We start from the raw sequence: 13,465 nt of genomic DNA on the forward strand, positions 1-13,465 counted from the left end.
GACTCATTGTTTTGCTAGCGGGCCCAGTTCGGCGTGTCCGCGCGGAGACTCACCGATTACAATCGGAGCTTCTATCCGTTTGTTTTTTCTCTGTCTCGCTCTATCGAAATAACAAAAATTGAAAGAATTTTAAATCACGAACACGGTTGCCAGTTCTCCATTTTTTTTTTGACAGACTTCGGTTTCTTGGACTAATATTCAATACTCCAGCAGATGTGAAAATCTCCAATTTTTGTCGAATTAAAATTCTTTCATTTTCTTTTTATTAAATTATATTAATCATATATCTTTCTCATTAACGTAGCAAAAATGCAAATGCAAAAATGATTTCAAAACGTAAACATTGATGAGATATACAATAGTTTACGACTTTCCATACACTATATGTATCGCGTTCGTCGAGGTGATCTGCAAGAACGCGTGGTCTCGGGCGTTGGGCAAGATCAGAATATTGGAGATCTTATGTTCGATTCTGCTTTTTCCTTTTTTAATTTTTATTTAATAAATAACATTTTATTTATTAAATTTTATTAATAAACATATTACTCCAAATATACTTTTTATAAAATTTCAAAAATTATATACGTATACTTCAATATGCTCGAAATTAGTTGCGCATTTCGAGCCGATTTCTGAAATGCTGCCTACTTTTCCTTCACAATCGCTCGACGCTTGACGGCCGAACCGCTCACGCGTGGACGTGTATCTCAAAAGTGTCATAGTATAAGAAACATGCTGCGACCATACCTTCCAGCAAATTGTCATGAAAATATTTTCCTTCCTACATAATATTGTATTTTCTTAATAATGGTGATTGAACATCATATTAATAATTTAATGCATTTTACTAAATGTAATGTACTTTTAAAATATTACTTTATTGTTTTTATGATACATTCAGTTCCAAAGAGTTACTGATCACGTTTTTGCCACAGAATGTAATATAAAATTTTACTTTACCGCATCATACATCTGGTCATCTATTTTTTTTTAGTGGAATAAACCTGGAGAATACATTTAAATGACGTATCAGTAATAGAACTTCAAAGATAATAGAGTCTTTTTACAATAACGTGAATTTAGATACGGTGAACGCCTTTTCTTAATTAGTCGCTAAGGAAAAGATAATGTGATCATGATATCGATTATGTATCTTTTTTCTTAGAGTGATAAATAACAATTTTTTGTATGTATGTGTATTATATATATATATATATATATATATATATATATATATGCATACATATATCATTTTGCGTGACGCTGTATGTGTGGAAAACAACAGCATTATACGAGTCAATCAGCTGTAACCAGTATGACCCGCGTTCACAGTATCATTGCCGCACAACAGTACTGTCAATGTAGTGTAGTGTAGTAGTGTTCTACACACACCATATATATATATGTGTGTGTGTGTGTGTGTATATATGTGTATGTATATATGTGTGTATATGTATATATATATATATTTATATAGTGTTTTTTGTTCACAAAATAGAAAAAATAGTAGCAGAATATTGTCTGCCTTTGATAAGAGAAGGTTATGGGTGCTTTATAACAAGCGACTCAGTACAATATCTCATCCTTGTATTATCGAACAAGATTGTAATAATGCACCGTGTCGCACTGTGTCTCTTGTTGGAAAGCACTCTAGAAGGCCAAAATTAGTTATTGTGATGTGTGTTTCTTGTTGGCACCCTATAAACCCAGAATGAGAAAGGTTAGCATCTTTATGTTATTCGTAAAAATATCACTTTTATTTATCATACAAGTGATATGATTAAATTTATTGTTATAACAATAAATTGCGCTTTGCCTAATTATGATCCAATGTCAGAGGCGTTCATCGTGGGCTGACTATTTTTAATTTACTGCCAGAGGCGTTAATCGTGAGCCGGCTAGCTATAATAAAATGTCACAGCCATAAATCATATTTTGGCTAGTTATAGACAAATGTCAGAGACGTTCATCGTGGGCTGACTATTTTTAATTTACTACCAGAGGCGTTAATCGTGAGCTGGCTAGCTATAACAAAATGTCACAGCCATAAATCATATTTTGGCTAGTTATAGACAAATGTCAGAGGCGTTCATCGTTGGCTGGCTATTTTTAATTTACTGCCAGAGGTGTTAATTGTGAGCTGGCTAGTTATAACAAAATGCCACAGCCGTAAATCGTGGTTTGGTTAGTTATAGACAAATGTCAGAGGCGTTCATCGTGGGCTGACTATATTTAATTCACTGTCAGAGGCGTTAATTGTGAGCTGGCTAGCTATAACAAAATGCCACAGCCGTAAATCGTGCTTTGGCACAGTTACAGATAAATGTCAGAGGCGTTTATTGTGGATTGACTATTGTTAATTTATTGGAAGAAGAATTTCGATTATTAAATTTGGTGAAATACAATTACGAAACCAATTTATAGAATTTTGCGTCTGCAATTAAAGAAATGCAAATAGATGCATTGTCATGATGGAATCAAAAGCTAATTGCTTGACATAACCGAAACAAAGAAACTAATGAAGAAAAAAAACTGAATATCAGTAAATAGTTTCTTTGAAACCTTACAACTTTTATCTGAAACGTTTTTTCTAAAAACGTTATGTAATAGCCTTAGCACAAGGATGGTCGTAATTGAATCGTAGAACGTGAATCATAGGGCAACGCATTATATTTTGGCGTACTATGCATGCCGATACACGTTCACATTCCTCTACGATTAGTTATAGTCACCTTTATATTCAGCTCCTAAATCCGGAGTCTTTTTGGACACCCTATATAATATATATGTTATACATATATGTATGTATATATATATATATATATATGTATGTATATATATACATACAACATACATTACACAGTCAATAGTCACATGCATAATTTTTGTACGATGCTGTACGTTTATGAAATGTATGTAAGTATATCATATTCAAAGTGTTTTAGCAAATATATACACTTACAAGTCAATGTACGTTGACTAACAGCAAGTTACAATAAGTATATTTTTACTAAATGATCACTCTGGCTGTGACTTAGATATATTTTCGGATGCAACCATGTATTTGAAATACATGTATACACGTGTAATGTAATAGCACTTTTTCCTTTATTCCCAATGTCATTTTAACTTAGGATGTAACATGTCAGTACGTAAATACATTGCACATACATATGTAACTATTCCATCTCTTTTTATTATGTTTAATGGGCCTTTTACAATTATAAGCCATAAATCAGCCATAAATAAGAAGTCAAACGCTAAAAATTGGCTGTGATTGATCAATTTTTAGCTTCTGACTTCTGATTTGTAACTAATGTGTTATTGTAGAAGGCCCATAATAAAAAGAGATAGAAGTTACTCATACTTAGCTTTTCATGCAGATATAATATAGACACAGTCTATTAGTGAATATTAGAATTATATTTTATGTGCATTATGATGTGTACACACATTATAAAATATATTTCTAATTCATATTCACATATGTGTGTAGCTACTTCATCTCTTTTTGTTACGTATAACAAAAAGGTGTACTGATGTCTTCTTTTTTCTACGTTTAATAAAAAGAGATATATTTTTTATGATCAAATATTAGTGATATATACTTTTATATTTCAATATCAGAATATACAACGAACATAAATCAAAGCTAACGATAATCAAACGCAGATGATCAGACGTAACATCTTAAAAAAAATAATCAAATTACGAATCCTCTGATAAATCCTCATTTTATGTTTGTGCGTATATATATATATATATATATATATATATATATATATATATAATATATATATATAATTATATATATATATTTATATATATATATTTTATATATGTATACAATTTTAATATTGCACATTTAAACACAGAGAATGCATAAACAGCTTAGCATTGATAACTTCTATCTGCAACGTATATTCACACATTATAGTACATATATGCAATATTGTACAATATTGCCTATGTGTGTATTATATTTAAGTACATCACTAATATTTTAACATGATTAACTTCTACATATTTTTATCAAACATAGCAAAAAATGGTATAGCTATGTATATTACATGTGTAATACAATATATCTATGTATAGCTAATACATATCACATCCTGACCTAAAATGACATTGTACGACAGGAAAAATGCTTAGGCCCATGTGTCAATGTACACTGTCAATACAGAAAATCTATAGTTACGTATTTTCAGTACTCGCAGTGAATATCGAAATACAGTTGTAGTATCACTTTTTCCTATGATCAATATCATTTAAGGTTTAGTCAAGATGTAACATATATTATTGTCAATATATGGACACGTGTTTCATATATATATATATATATATAAATGAATACGACATTGCACATACATAATGTAACTCTTTTTACTTTGTCTAATAAAAAGAGATAGATACTTATAGTACTTATACATTACTAATATGTCGACTATATATATCTAATATAGAAAATTGTATGTACATTATACTATGATAATTCTAACATTGTTGTAACATATAACAAAACATTATTAGTGAATACTATATAAATTATAATTATATTTTATATGTATTATAATGTACATATACACAATAATGTACAAAATATAATTTTAATATTGCATATATCATTAATTCACTAACATGTTTATGTCTTCACTAATATGTCAATAATATTTTTTGTGTTATTGTGTATATACACATATATTATAATACACATAAAATGTAATTGTAATTCGTATTCATGAATGTCTTTTTATATACAACGTTAGAATTACATTTTATATATCATTATACACATTATAATATAAAATTTTAATATTGCAAAAATGGACATAGAAAATATCTGCATGAACATCTATATATATATATATATATATGTATATATATATATATATATGTATATATATATATTATGATATTCATTTATGATAATATATTATCGTAACCTAAAATGGCATTGGATGTAAGAAAAAAGTGCTATTACGGTTTCGTATCGATATATCTATTAATTAAAAATCTGTATTTTATATATATTACAGACTTTTAGTCTTACTGGTGATATATATTAGAACACGGCCTATATTGCATGTGTATATAATACAACTAAATATGTATATAATGCAACTAAATTTCTATGGTCCGATTCTACAAATATAAGATTAACTTCAATTATGTTCATTTTTTTTTCAATTCTAAAATTGGAAAATTTTCCAAAATAAATCTTACATTGTGGGACCGATCCTAATACACGTCCCTGTTAAGATGGTAATGTAGGAAACGGAATAAAAATATCGATAATTAATCGATCGAATTTCCTGCATGATCATATTAACTTCAGAGGGCGTAAGCAGCTTATACATTGGAAATGAAAACCTGTAATATCGACCTTGATCAAGTTCGGCCTTCGCTCCAGCATCCCCTTAATATAGAATACTGATAATATCAATTTAAGGCTAAAGAATAAGAGTCGATATAGAACGAGATGCGTAATTTTAAATTGGAATGACTTAACTCCAATAATTCCGCGATGTCTTCTTTATTCAACATATGAATAAAGAAAGCATGTTGAATAAAAAAGACATCACATAAGACTAAGGAAATTAAAAGATTGATGATAATTTGCTACAAGGTAGCAGCATATTTCTTAGTGCAACGCTCCTGAGATACACATCCGCGCGCGATCCGGTACGGTTCAGCCGTCGAGCATTGAGCGGTGGCGGCGGGGGGAAAGAAAACGACGCTTCAAAAGTCGACCCAAAATTTAACATGTACTCCAATAACTATAGGAAGAATACTGAATCACTTCAATAGATAAATAAAAAATTATTTGTGTATTACATATATTGTATAAATGTGCATATAAAGGCTTTTTGATTTGTTAATTATAAAATTATATTGACATCATCCTTATAATTATATTAATCATCGCACTTTTGCGATTTGGTTGATTATCAGAATTTTCATTCAGATGATAGTTATAAAAAAAACATTTCACAGAAAGTACTGATCGACATCAACGTAACATTATTACAGAAACATGATTTCTTTTCGGATTTTTTCTAAAGGTAGATCTTGCATATATTTTTACATATAAAAATACTAATTTTCTATCTATTCGACGCATACTACGTCGAATTATTTTTTGCTACAATTGTCAGTTTAAAACTTTTAGAAATACACATATAATTTCAATAATTAAATAAAAATATATTTAGCCCGTAATATGTGTTAACAATGTCACTTATTAAAAAAAAAATTATGAAAAAAGAAAAAAGGAATTGATCATGGGATCTCTAACATTCAGATCTCGCATCATACGCGTGAGAGCACGCCGAGATCATGCAAATCATTTCTATGAACGTTGTATATAACGCTCATGGAAAATCATGGAAATATCAATATCTCGTAAATTATCGTGTTTTGAAATTATTTTTGCTATTATACATAAATTGGAGGGACATAGGATTAGCATAATTTATTAAAACTTATGTGTTATCTATAATGTTCCTTCTCCTCTTAATTATACATGTTGAGCGGCTGAAATTTTCCAGAAAGCATTTTCGGTCGCTAGAAGTAGAGTGATGGGGGGGAGGGGGGAGGAGTGGAGAGGAGAGGAGAGGAGAGGAGAGGAGAAGAGAGAAGAGGAGGGGGAGAGAGAGAGAGAGAGAGAGAGACTCTGAAGGATAGACTCGTTGTTTCGTTTGACGAACCCAGCTCGGCATGCGGAGTCTCACCGATTACAATCGGAGTTTCTATCCTTTTTTGTTTCTTTCTCTGCCTCACTCTGTCGTACTTCTGTTTCAATAATTCGTTCTGCAATTCAAGAATGTGATTTCTATCGACTCTGGCATCATCGTCGATGCAGCAAGGACGCACGATTCCTTCTCTAAACAACGATCCTGATATATTTCTATATATACAAAAATATATTATTATGGCGTTTCCGGCTGATAATATGCTGGTTTATTTACAATGGTTCAATCTATTTCTATAATTGAATAGCGGTACTACTTCGTTTGCGCGCGACCGATAGGAGGAATGGCGCTTCTTATTAAGACTCGACATCGGAGTCGAGTCAAAAATGTGCTGTATACAATAATTTCAGACCTTGCATAAGTAGCTGGCGATTTACAGAAAACCTCAAAGAACAATACCATGCTTGCAGAAACGAGTTACGAGCTTTAGTATAAGAGCAATGAGTATTCGAAAATTTCATTTATATGATATTGTGGGAATATGTGACCCAATGAATAAGTCAGATTCTCTTGACAAGCCCACGCTTGTCTTGTGATGTGATATAGAAAATAATGATCGAGACTTTTTTTATAACTGGTAATAATAATATTTATTTCACACAATTTAATAGCACAATTTAATATGACCGTACAGGATGAACGCCTTTATTGATCTGTTATTATAATTTTTCTTTTTTTATTATTTTTACGCTGCTAGGCAACTCGCTACCTACATAATCCTTAAGCTTTCTACACTCGCTACGCTAGTGAGGTATTAAGAATTCCCCACATACTCCCCCCCGAGTGACAACGAATCCGGCACTTAGGTCTACCTTATAAAATATATACAATGTGTCATACAAAATATCTTAAAAGTGTCTGATTAAAGTTAATTACATTTTGGGAAGATTTGTTAAAATTATAAGGCGAAAGTCACCTTCCTCTTCGGGCGCGCATACGTTCTCAAAGTTGGTCGCTCGTTGCTAGACGAATTGGTTGCTTGCCCTGCTTCTAGAATCGCACTACACAAATCATCGAGTATGCCATACGCTGGCTTCAAATTCTCGACTGATACACTGCGCTGTGCACCATTAACTTCAATATCGAAAACTTGATCCGAAACACGATTTATAACCTTGTGAGGGCCGGTGTGAAGGACGCTCTAATGTTCTCTTAGTACCGCCCACCCGTAGAAAAACATGGGAACATGAATATAAATTTTTAAATACGAATGCGCGTTTCTTGTGCTTATGCTCTATTGAGATTGGCTTAACTTTGCGCATATGCTCGCGGAATTCCTCTATGAAAATTTGCGGACTAGGAGTGAAATCGTCCGGCAGTATAAATTCTCCGAGGACGCGCAGTGTCGTTCCATAGACAAATTCTGCAGGCGATGCGCCGGTGTCAAAGCGGACATGAGTACGCAGACCTAATAATACGGTCGAAAGTACTCGTGACCAACTTTCATTAGCATGACACATAATAGCAGCTTTTAAGCTTCTATGCCACCGCACGATCATACCGTTCGAAGCGGGATGATACGCCGTGGTACGAATTCATTGACAGCCGATTAGCTGAAGAAGTGCCGTAAAAAGTTGCGCTTCAAACTGGCTACCTTGATCAGTAGTTATCGTTTTGAGTGCTCCAAAATTTGCTATCCAGTTGTCGTAAAACGCGCGTGTCACTGTAATGGCTTCAATGCCTTTCACAGGTATTGCTACTGGCCAACGCGAAAATCTATCAATCATCGTCACACAATATCTGTACCCGTCCGATTCAGGCAAGGGACCTATTAGATCTATATGAACGTGCTCGAAACGCCCGTCGGGTGCAACAAATTTTTTAGGATGTAATTGAATGTGTCGGGTTATTTTTGACTGCTGAGTCAAGACAATTCTTACACCATTTTGTAATATCACGATGCATGTTAGGCCACACATACCGTTGACGGATTACCCGATCAGTGACTTTAGGGCCCGGATGAGCCGCGTCATGAAACAAATGAAAAACGCAATCTCGTAAAGATGCCGGTATATAGGGACGGATTGCTTCGCCGGTCATTTCGCAGTAAAGTGTAGTATGCGTCGGTCCCCATTGAATTCGCTTCATAGAAAGCGGAAAATCAGAAGATTCGCGAATAGACCGTAGCTCCTCGTCTTGTTCTTGTTTCTGTGCAAACTCATTAAGTTCGATCTCGACAGCGAATAAACGAATGGCTTCGATGCGGGAAAGGGAATCCGTCACAATATTATCTTTACCCGATAGGTATTCGATACGCGTAGTGAACTGCGAGATGAACGAAAGTTGTCTCTGTTGCCGAGGTGATGCTTTTTCGGAACGTTGCATAAACGCGTAGATGAGAGGCTTGTGATCGGTCACAATCTTGAAATTTCGCCCTTCGAGGAAATAACGAAAATATTTGATTGCCTCAGCGATCGCCGTAAACTCCCGATCGTACGCGCTGTAGTTCTGTTGTGCCGAATTTAATTTGCGCGAAAAGAATGCGAGCGGTTTCCACGAGTCGTCTAAACGTTGTTCGAGGGCGGCCCCGATGGCGAAATCTGACGCGTCACAAACGAGGCGTGCGTCAGAGGGGTGAAAAAGTATAATCGCGTTGGCCAGACTCTCCTTGCACTCATTGAACGCTTCTTCAGTCACCGGCGTCCATATGATTGGCCGTTTGTCGTTTTTGCGTGAATCGCGAAGGTACTCATTTAATGGTGCCTGAACGATAGCTGCATTATGTAGTAATTTACAATAAAAGTTGACAAGCTCAAGAAAACGATGCAATTCGACTATAGTATTAGGCCTTGGAAACTCGCGAATAGCCCGAGTCTTATCGAGTGTTGGTTTACACCCTTCGCTGTTAATCGTAAAGCCGAGGAATTCTAATTCCTGCTTGCCGAACTCGCATTTATTTACATTGAGTCGTAAATAAAACTTTTTTAATCGCTGTAACACTATGCGTAAGTGAGCTTCGTGCTCTTCAAGAGACGTCGACGCTATGAGTATGTCGTCGATGAATGCAAATACAAATTCCAGGTCGCCTAGAGCGCGGAAGATTTGACGCTGAAATGTTTGACTCGCGTTTCTAAGACCGAATGTCATGAATTTATATTCGAACAGCCCGAAGGGCGTAATGACAGCCGTTTTCGGAATATCTTCCGGCGCCACTGGAATTTTATTGTATGCCTGATACAGATCTAGCTTAGAGGAAATGACTTTCCCACGCAGATTGGAGGAGCAATCGTGCAAATGCGGTACGGGAAATTTATCCGGCACGGTAATTGCGTTAAGACGACGGTAATCGCCGCAGATCCTCCATGATCCGTCTTTTTTCGGTACCATGTGAATGGGACTTGCCCATGGACTATTGGACGGATGGCAAATACCGGCTTTGACTAACCGTTGAAATTCAGCCTTTGCCGCTTTTAATTTTTCCGGACTTAACCGCCTGGGGCGCTCAGCTACCAGCGGGCCCGTGGTAATGATATGATGACGAACATCGCTACTGCAATTCGGAGTTACCTGTTCTCAACCGGTGACCTCCGGAAATTCAGATAAGATACTCGCGAATTTCGTACTGGGTTTGACTGTGCTAATGGCAAGCTGTGATACCGATTTGACAATGCCCGACACGTACACATTATTTTGTGAATCGATGAGTCTACGATCTTTAAGATCCGGAAGGAAACCGTAATGTGCAATCAGGTCGGCCCCAATAATCGGGTACGGAACTGATGCTACGCAAAAATTCCATGTGATCGGGCGTATCCCTAAATGTAGCGTTCGGAATGACTCCCCATATGTATCTATACGCGTATTGTTTGCCGGGTAAAGTTTGAAATTGTTCGGAGTTTTGTTCTTCGCGTAAGTGCTGGGAAGCAGCGAAATTTCCGCCCCCGTATCTACAAGGAATAACTCTCCGGTGACTCGATCGCGGATGTGGAGACAGACAGAAGAATCGACGCCCGCCATACCTGTCTCCTCGGTGGCAGACGATTCTATTCCCCCGCCTTTTCGTCCGTTAAAATCTTGGGCTTTGGCCAAGGGCACGGGAATTTTTCAGTTCCCTTACAGATTCGCGCTTGTTTCCCAAAAGTACGATGCGGCCAGCAGACACGAGAGTTTCTGCTTTTGGAACGCTTACGATTTTTATTTGCCTTGTCTCTCGTCTGAGATCTGCTGTATCGCTTGACCTCAGCCGCGAGGATAGCAACATCAGCGACCAGACCGTCGATCCTAGCTTCTAAGTCGGACGGTTTAGACTCTGACGACGATGCGGCGGCACACTGCGCAGAATCACCCACGGTCTCAACTATTTTATCCGCCATTTTGGCTAATTTATCCAGATCCGTGCTTTCGGTAGTCACGAGAATGCTTCTAATGTGCGGTGATAAATGTTCAAAGAACACAGTTTTTATTACGGCGTCGTCACATCGTTTGTCAGAGTTTAAGTTACGAAGTCGACTGAGAATCTGCGACGGTTTATCTGACGTAAGCACTTGGCCTTTTATTAATTGTCGGAGTTGACTTTCTGCTGACGCTGAAAAATTTTCAATGATACGCTGTTTTAATTTGATGTATGGTTCATTCACATCGGGCTCCGCGATGAGATCTCTGCAGCACGCGATAGCTTCTGCGTCCAGAGACATAATCACGTGATGCGCCTTAGTCTTTTGCTCTGTGATTCGACCGGCCTCGAAAGTGGCCTCGACTTGAATGAACCATATTACCGGATCTTTAATTAAGAACGGCGGAATTTTCGGAATCCTATATGAATCCACGCGCGCGACATTGCCGACCACATTGCCCTGCATCTGCCGAAGCATCGCTTGCAGCTGCATCACTTGCTCCTGCAATTCCTCGTTGGTGGGAGGAGCCATGACTATACGTGACGAAGCTCGCGAACAATCAGTATTTCCTAACGGCCTTAAATATTAACCGCTTACGCGCGCGCTATAAGATTTCGATCACTCAATGGTAATTTGTCAATAATGGAGAAATTGTTAATTGACGTTCGTATAATTGACCTCGTGAAGAAAAGCGCGGAGGATCTACTTTCCTGTTTTACCGGATTACGCGCGCTTAAAAACTAATGCACTGCATACATAACTTGCCCGACTACAATGCGGCGAAGTCGTCCTTCACAGGTCACAATGGCGGCGAGGTCGTCCTTCACAGGTCACAATGGCGGCGAGGTCGTCCTTCACAGATCACAACGGCGGCGATGGCGATGGCGTCCTGAACGCCGGCTCCTGGGCTGACTCGTGCGGTTCCCACGTCGGCGGAACGCTAAGCGCCTGTCGTTGGATATGTCTCTGCGGTGCTTCCGGCGAGAATTTTCCACCGGCCCCGGCCTCAGCGATGGGGCTTTGCGACAGATCACAATATCGGCGATGAGCCTGCTGCTGCTTATGACGTCGGCGATGGGCCTTCTTGTCGGCTACGACGTCGACGACGAACTTCCTTATCGGCTACGATGTCGGCAATGTACACTTCTGCTCGATTCGAAACCAAAATCGTCTCGATGTTGCTCGAACGACAGTTATCGCTTAATCGCTTCTTCCTCTCGATAACATCGGCCTTTAGATCTCGTCGGCCTTTCATATCACGACGACCTTTCGTATCATAACGGCCTTTCGTATCACATCACGTCGGCCTTTCGTATAATATCAGTCGGGGTCACCAATGTGGGAATATGTGACTCAATGGATAAGTCAGATTCTCTTGACAAGCCCACGCTTGTCGTGTGATATAGAAAATAATGATCGAGATTTTTTTTATAACTGGTAATAATAATATTTATTTCACAAGCACAATTTAATATGACCGTACAGAATGAACGCCTTTAATGATCTGTTATTATAATTTTTCTTTTTTTATTATTTTTACGCTGCTAGACAACTCGCTACCTACATAATCCTTAAGCTTTCTACACTCGCTGCGCTAGTGAGGTATTAAGAATTCCCCACACTATGTCTTGCCGCTTGTCGTTCCGACATCCGAGCAGAATAGAAGCTCAACCGAAACACACATCGCGTTCCGAACCTTGATATATACATGTGTAAATAATTCAGTAAATAAAATTTAGACATGTGTTGTATATATGTACACACACACGCGCGCACGCGCGCGCGCATACATACGCACACGCGTGTGTATGTATGCTATTATATATACGTATATATATATATATATATATATATATATATATATATACATATACATATATATATATATATATATATGTTATTTTATATATATGCATCAATAATTTACTAAATAAAATGTATGTAAAAGGCAGAACAGTGTAATTAAAATAATTATCTTCATTTGTATTCATATGTAAATAATATGGTATGTTTCTTGTTTAGGAAGAAATTATTTCAACAAAATTGAAATAACTAATATCATATTTATTTTATTATTTTTCCTCTCAAAAGAAAAAACTTTGACCAGGGTACGTTTATTGATATGGGCCTGAGTAGGTCGATAATTCAGACCATTTCTATAATTCAGCGACGCACTTTTCATGACAGCGCCGCTGTCGGAATATCGCGGAACTAAAATACTGCTTAGTTTCATGGCTTCACGTCAATTTCACTCGTAATATACCGAAATTTTCGGATACGCTTTTCTCTTATATTAAAACTCCTACCGCGTTTTTCTAAGCATAGGATTATTCGTTTAAGTTTTCCGCAATTCGTCAGCTACTTTTTATGAACGTG

At 36.7% G+C, this 13,465-nt stretch overlaps 1 long non-coding RNA gene across 1 annotated transcript in view; it reads right to left on the reverse strand.

The window, feature by feature from the left end:
• Window positions 1-476: 476 nt before the first annotated feature.
• The window catches only part of LOC147910078 (uncharacterized), a 111,718-nt gene continuing 98,729 nt past the window's right edge, over window positions 477-13,465 (reverse strand). The window contains exon 2 of the long non-coding RNA XR_015544534.1: window positions 477-747. This is a non-coding gene — a long non-coding RNA (uncharacterized LOC147910078). The remainder of the gene's footprint in view (window positions 748-13,465) is intronic.

Source organism: Acromyrmex echinatior, chromosome 3 (genome assembly GCF_024713525.1).
Source record: "Acromyrmex echinatior isolate Ae372 chromosome 3, ASM2471352v2, whole genome shotgun sequence".
Taxonomy (NCBI): domain Eukaryota; kingdom Metazoa; phylum Arthropoda; class Insecta; order Hymenoptera; family Formicidae; genus Acromyrmex; species Acromyrmex echinatior.